General features: G+C 38.4%; 1 pseudogene; it reads left to right on the top strand.

The window, feature by feature from the left end:
• The first annotated feature begins 249 nt into the window (after window positions 1-249).
• On the top strand, window positions 250-5,502 carry LOC116138616 (annotated as a pseudogene).
• The last annotated feature ends 2,551 nt before the right edge of the window (window positions 5,503-8,053 follow it).

Below are 8,053 nucleotides of genomic sequence, written 5' to 3'. Positions count from 1 at the left end.
AATGACAAAAAACAATCACCATTTGAGTTCATCAACCATCTCCAAGGTTGTCATAAAGGCGACAAAGTTAAAGGCACCAATGAGCTCAAAAAATACCTTGAAAAGTTTGGTTACTTGAACTATAGCTCTTCCACGAATCTAAAGCATGCGAATGATGATGATTTTGTGAGCTATTAGAATCAGCTATCAAAACCTACCAGTAATTACCATCTGAAGGCAACTGGAGTCTGGATGCCAAAACTGTATCCAATGACAATGCCTCGATGTGGAATGGCAGATGTTGTGCATGGTAATACTCGGATGCGGTTGCGCCACAAAAGGCAAAATGCCTCTAGCCATTTCCATGTGTCGCTCACTATGAATTTTTCCCGGAAACCCCAAGTGGCCAGCAAACAAGTACCATCTCACTATGCATCCTTGCAAGGACCCTGCGGATGCCATGAACCTGTTTCTAAACTTTCACAACATGGGCTGGAAACAATCATTCAGATTCCACGGTCTCAGGACGTCGGAAACGCAGATATTACCATCAGTTTCCACGTGGAAATCACGGAGATGGTAGTCCTTTTGATGGGCGGGTGGAGTCATAGCTCATGCTTTTGCCCAGAAGACATCAGGTTCCATTATGATGCGGATGAGAGATGGTCAGTGGGGTGCGGCACAAGGTGCATTCGACTTGGAGACGGTTGCATTGCATGAAATTGGGCATCTTCTTGGACTGGGACACAGCTCAGTTGAGGGGGCTACATGTTCCTTCTATTTCTGCTGGAGTGACAAAGGGTTTGCATGGAGATGACATTCAAGGCATCAGGGCTTTATATAGTTTAAAGAGTTATTCAAGATTTCCTACGGTGAGAAAAGAATAAATGAGGTTTTGGTACCGAATAAATGAAGGGAGAAAGAGAGTCGATTAGACTTTTATTATTAGGAATGGAGACCATATACACATAGTAAATGATCATCATTGCTTTATTTTTATGTTTTTTGGGTATTGCAAATGTGTTCACTTAATTTAGAAGAACGTCTTGATTGTTCATATATACATATGTATACTAAATTGGTAATACTATCCATTGGTCCTCACATAAATAAAAAAATGATTCATGTTGAAGAGATTTTTTTAATTAGCACATATAATTACAATATAATGACTAATGAAATACAAAATTCCTGAAGTTTTCATTTTGTTGTTATATGTTCATAGATAACCTCAATAGCCGGCAAAGAATCAGAGTATTTAACGTAGCAACCAATACATATAAAAACATAAACATGATACGTCAATGAGGCTAATTGAACATTCGTCCGGAAGTCTTTATATATCAGGTTTCGAACATACTTAGGCATTGTCCTTAATTACAAGTGATGTCCATGGATTTGCAGATTTGTATTGTTATCCTAATCCCTCTCTGCGTTTGTTTACTAATTAGCTATTTTCAGTCGTTTCTTCTCCTCAAAAACCAGAAATTCCAGAAAGCTTCACCAGGACCCACCCTTCACCTCATTGCCAACTTCATGGCATCGAAAAACTTTCTTTGAGTTGGAAAAATCGTCTCTGATCTTCGCAAAAGGTACGGTCCGATCATCACAAAAAAATTGGCTCCGAACCGACCATTTCATCACCAACAACACTCCGCTTACCAAGCACTTGTTCTAAATGGTGCCATCTTCGCAGCCCGCCAAAGACCACATTGCGATCGACTCTTTCCAAACAAACGTAAAGCGTAAGCCTTTTCCCCATGGTGAACTTGGCGCTCCCTCGCCGAAACCTTACAGGTACATCAGGAGTTCTCCACCCTTCTGTTTATATCCTGCTCTCATATCCGTAAACGTGTCTTGGACAATTTAATTCATCGCCTTAAAAGGATTCTGAACATGAAGGAGGCATCCTGTAGTGATCGTTTTACGTACACAATTTTTCTTTGTAGTTCTCATGTGTTTCGGGGATAATTGATGAGAATACAATTGGGAGCTTGAATGCTCACAAATAAATTTTTACCTGTTTTAAAGTAAAAGTGTTTCTTATCATGCCAAATTTGGGGAAGATCTTATTTAGAAATCGATGGAATGAGTTTGTAAATTGCTAAAGATCGAGAAGATATGTTATTGTCCTTGATTAGAGCCAGAGAGAAAATGAAACAAGGTGAAAATAAGGGAGAAAACATAGATCAGTTTGTGTCATACGTTGAACCTTATTGGAATTACAAGTTCCAGGTGAGAACAAGAAGTTTGAAGAAGGCGACATAGTATCTTTAAGCGATGAATATCAGTGCTGGAACTGATACAACGACAACAGCATTGCAATGGATCATGGCAAAGTGGTCAAGTACCCACGAATTCAAGAAAAAATATCTTTAAGCTATTTTTTGGGTTCTAACCAGGGATTGTCCTGAGATAGGTTGACCGCCTTTTATATAAGGCTTTTGTACATTCTTTTTCTCTTTTCTAATGAATCATATATGATCTTACAATTGCGGCGTTAAAATATACAAATTGTACCTTGGCTAGCTGTAAACACCTGTAAATAGCAGAGACTCGTGTGGGATTGGAGAATACTCCATTAATTAACTTGCAATTATACAAGATTAAACGACATTGTTGAAGGAGTGTATCAAATTATAAAAAAAGAGCAAGTGTAAACTAGTTGACTTAAGAGTGAAACTTCTTGCTTCTTTCTGAGTTGATTGCATGAAAATGCATTGACCTCAAAGCATGTTGTGTTAATTTTTTTGACAGATACAGTCATAGCAAAGGAGTCATACCAAAAAATATATATATTCTGTCTCGTGTCTGACATTTAAATTAAATCCCAGAGGCAAATTGGTCAGTATCTTGAGTACGTAAAGAAAAAAGTATTGCTAGGTCTGAATGTATCACTAATGAATGCCGGCCTCCCAGAGTTTACTTTTGCCTTTCTCACACATTTTTATTGAAAATATGACCAAAAACTGTTTAATAACGGGGGTACTGTCCAAAGTTTAGGGAGAAATAGAAACACATACGCTATAGAATTTTATACCTGCAGCTCATAGGGAAAATAATAAGCAAAAGCTTATGAGAGCGACTGAGAAAATAAACAAAAATAAACATTGTATATTATTAAGCTGGTAAGAAAAGTTTTTAATAGAAAACATTCCAGAAATTAATTGCAAAGGTAATTAACACTGCCACCTACCTTTCGATAGCTCAAGTGGTAAGATCAGTATTAAAATGTATGATTAAGATGCATAATCTCAGGTTTGAATACCCTTGACTTTTAAGATTTAAACAAATGATCATAGTAATAAGATGTTGTACTAATTACCTACAAGGATTAATTAAAGTGCGTAGAAGACACCCACAAATAAAGAGACTTATTTAACCACTTTTAGTTACTTCCAATATTTTGATATCAAATCAGAGATAATTATGCTCCCTGTTCTCATAATGATACTACCATTTAACTCTTCAAAGAATATGTTGTCAAGCCAAAGCCATTTTAAAATAATTTCTCAATCTTTTTGCATGATTTCTATTTTGGTTGGTGGTCAATCGTAAAAAATAACGTTTAAAGGCCATCCTTTGCTTGTGCCAAGTTAAATCTCAATCACCACGAATATATTTTCAGCTTAATTGTTGACAATTTAGATAGTTAATTTCCACCGGCAGTACTATATTCTTATTTGGTATGTTAAATGATCGTAATAATTAATTTTGCAGTAAAATATGAATTATTCAGTATCAGTAATACGATAAGCTTAATTAGAGTTTACTAAATCAACTGCCACATCAAATAATATGAGATGCTTAACTCTTCAACTTTTGCTTGGACTCATTCTTCAATGTTATGGCATGTAGGTCAAACTCTTTTATTATAATAAATGAACATATATACCAGTGATCACCAAACATGAATATTTCAAATATATATATAATTGTTCAAGTCTCCAGAGACTAAGTAAAACTAGTCCTGCTACACTACCAAGTAACGAGCTAGCTCAACTTCGAAAATGAATAATTAATTATCGTTTTTGACCTTCATCAATACACTTTATAAGAGTTCTCTATATAAGGAGTAAGGACATTGAAAAGTTTGGTTACTTGAACTATGACATTTCCGCAAATCAAACACATGCCAACGACGATGATTTTGATGAGCTATTAGAGTCTGCTCTCAAAACCTACCAGCTCAATTACAATCTAAACGTTACTGGAGTTTTGGATACCAAAGCTGTGTCCAAAATGAGTATGTCTCGATGCAAAATGGCAGATATCGTAAATGGCACAACTAGAATTCGGTCGGGCAAGAAAAGGGTCGACCCCATGGCTCTACCCATTTCCATACAGTCTCTCATTTTGCGTTTTTTGAAGGAAATCCAAAGTGGCCATCAACGAAATATCATCTCACTTATGCATTTCTTCTGGGGACACGAGCTGATGCCGTGAGACCCATTAGGCAAGCTTTCGCAAAATGGGCTGCAAACACACATTTCACATTCTCTTGGACTCGTAACATCAGAAGAGCTGATATCAAGATTAGTTTTGAAAGTGGTGATTGTAGACGTAAAAATCTACCTGTACGGAAGGGGGGGTCTGATCCCGTGAGGTTGAGGCCACCAGCGATCCGCTGCACCTGCACATGTAGAGAAACACACGCGTGAAGCGAACGGGAAACACCGGGGTGGTGTTTGCCATAGGCACTCTGACGCTCAAGTCAGCAAGACTGAGAAAGGCTAATATAGTGAGGGCTAGGGAGTAAAAGGTTACCGGATATCTAGTCGGGGACTGTGACTACGGCAGTGATGTGAAGCTCTCAAGTCGGAGCTTTCAGTGTGAAGGTGTAATGTCCCCTTGAGAGGGCTGGCCTCTCTGCTTATATAGTGACTATCTGGTCTCCCAATCCTGGTATAAGTAGGAGTCCTAATATGACTCTGATGCAAACCCTAGAAGAACTAGGGCTGTGGTAAGCTGTCTTACCAGTATCCGAATAAGAAGGTGATTCTGATTAGGAGAGTAACTTCGGGTAGGAAAGTGATCAGGAATAGGAAGGTATTTTGAGGGGGCCGTGGGCTCTGGATTCGCCCATGGACCTAAGAAATGGACTGGGATTAGGAGGCTCGTGCCCTCGTGGTTTGGGCCGGCTATATCTTGTACTGCATAGGCCTAATCCGGTTTGGTCATATCGGGATTGGGCCTGGCTTCTTCTTCAGTGTCGGGCCCGTTTTCCTATTTGGGCCAAGGATGATTTTTGGCCCTAACAGTGATCATGGAGATGGTAACCCTTTTGATGGCCCTGGTGGAACTCTTGCTCATGCATATCTCCCAATGGATGGGAGGTTTCATTATGATTCAGACGAGAATTAGTCAGTGGGGGCAACACCTAGGGCATTGGACTTGGAGACTCTTGCTTTGCATGAAATTGGTCATCTTCTTGGACTCCATCATAGCTCAGTTGAGGATGCTATCATGGCCCCTAACTTTCTCTCCTGGAAGAGCAAAGGTTTGCATGGAGATGATATTTAAGGGATCAAGACTTTGTATAATATTGTTTGAAGACATTTATTGATTTATTGATTAATTGATCATCCTTCAATGGATAGGCTAAACCGCGAAGGAGAAAGTTATTTGTAATTTTCAATTTTTTACCGTTAATAATCGTTATTTTTTGTTAACCCGGCCCAAAGGATTGGTCTGGCGGCCACGTTTGCTCCCTTTCTTGAGTTCCTGAGTTCAAACTTTGAAACCACCTACCACAATAACATTATAGTTTACATGGTCTTTTGAGCTTGTATGATGTTTAATGGACTCCAAAAATTAGTTAAGGTACGCACAAGCTAGCATGGACTCCTCGATTACCAGAAAAATAAAAAATAAAAAATATAGTAGTTATTTTTTGTTTTTATATGGATGTATATAAAACTTATTATTTTGTTTTCCCAAATATTTAAGTTCTTGAAAATTAAGATAGAAAAAAAAATCATGCATTTCACTTTAAATAATAGAGAAGATATTATAAAATTGGCATTGATACTTTATATATAATATAAAGGTAAAACGGATAATTAAAGAAGGAATTGGAAGTTTTGGTGAAGAGGACTTTCTACCAAAACTTATATATATAAGAAGATAGAGACATAGTTTTGTAATTAAAGCCAATCCATTGAAGTTTGGGATTTATATTGGTTGCTGATCAAGACCACAATTATGTTGGGTGTGGTTCATATTTGGACCAATATCAGTTTAGCCCAAATGTGATTATGTTTATTATTACTCCAGCATAATACTGAAAAACTTAATGTGAAAAATTTTAAAAATAGAGAAAGAGAGTGAATTATCGATACTTTTTATTATTGTAGTCTACAGATTTCTGAAACTTAATAAAACTACTCTATTTAAATGCTAGACATAATTTTTTTATTGGGAAAATTATCTACGTTTACTAAGACCCGTAGTCAAAACGATTAAGATAAATAAATATAAACCCAGTAAATGTATTTAATCAATTAAAATATGTTTGCTCAAGCTAGGAAATTTGAGAATAGTTTCACATTCTTTTTTCGTGGATGATAATCTTTTTAAATTCACATTTAGGGGGCGTTTGATTCAGGAAATATTGGATTACTGGGAATGTTGGATTACTGGAATCTTATATTACCTTGAAGATTACTGGGAATCTTTAGGAAAATGTGTTTGGTTAGTTGGTGGGTATCTTATACCCATGTTTTAAAACTCGGCCCAGCCCGGCCGGTTGAACCGGCACCCGGAAGCTTCAACAGGCCAGGTTTAATTTTTTCCTATTCACCCAATACCCTAGGATTTTCGGTGATGATCGGCGAACAATTAACTGTCGGAATGTTGGGGCTTTTGAAGAGCTATTTCCGGTGAATGTAATGGTGGTGAAAGATTTGATTTCTGGTGAGTAAATTGACCGGAAATCGAACAAAACTGGCAGCGGCAACGATGAGTTTTTTCCGGCGATTGACGAGGCTAACGGGGGTGGGGTGAGGGGGGCTTTGGTCGGGAGGAAAAGGGGAGTAATTCTAGGGTGGTGGGAAGGGTTGTTGTTGCCAGAATCGATGGGATCTGGCCTGGAATGCCGACGTCAACGTCGGTGAGATCTGGCTGAAATCGAACCTATTTCGGCCAGATCTTGGGTATCTTTTGATGGAAATGGGCTCAAGGGACGATTGGGGTTGCATCTGGGGTGTCGTCGTCGCTAATCAGTAGCCGGTCGATTCGCAGCTGGGGTGTGTTCGATAAATTTCAAACCTATAGGGACTGACCTGTAATTTTTAGGGGTATATTTGCTAAATTTTAAAAGTTTTTATCAACCGGTTTGACCAGTGGTCAAACCGGTCAACCTGGGACCCAGAAGCTTTGCTGGGTTTCACCCCGGGTTGGGTTTTAAAACATTGTCTTATACCCCTAAACCCAGAAGCTTTGCTGGGTTTTAAAATATGTTTGGTTTGGGTATGTTATTTAAATTACTAAATTGCCCTCTTTTTAAATATTAATATAATATTATTTTTATTATTAATTTTTGAATAATTTCTTCTAACCCCCAATACTTCAGATTTAGCTAAAACACCCCCGCTTATAAAAACTTTAATTTATGACAAAATCACCCCCACCCCCTGTCGCCACTGCAAACCATAGTTGGAAGTCTCCGAAAGTCACTATGAGTAACTCACCGTGACCACGAGGCTCTGCTATGGCCGTTTCTAGCCATATTGATGATCGAAAACGGCCATATCAGGCCAGATCTGACCGTTAACGGCTAGACCCATCAATCTGGCTGGAAATTGCCAGAATAGATCTAGCCATTTCCGATAAGATCTGCTCTCGATATGGCCTTTTCGGCCATCAATATGGCCAGAAACAGTCATATCGGGGCCTCCCAATCACGGTGGGCTGCTCACGGCGACTGTAGGTGACTTTTAGCGATTTCTCGCGATGGCCAGCGATGGTTTGGCTGGCAACAACAGGTGGGTGGGGATGGTGGCTTGGGTAAGCTAAAATTTATTTTGATTTCAAGGGTAATTTTGTCCAAAAAATTAATTAAATTGAGTGAAAT

This window comes from Pistacia vera, unplaced genomic scaffold (genome assembly GCF_008641045.1).
Source record: "Pistacia vera cultivar Batoury unplaced genomic scaffold, PisVer_v2 Contig342, whole genome shotgun sequence".
In the NCBI taxonomy this organism is placed as follows: domain Eukaryota; kingdom Viridiplantae; phylum Streptophyta; class Magnoliopsida; order Sapindales; family Anacardiaceae; genus Pistacia; species Pistacia vera.
This window is presented reverse-complemented; position numbering and strand designations above follow the sequence as displayed.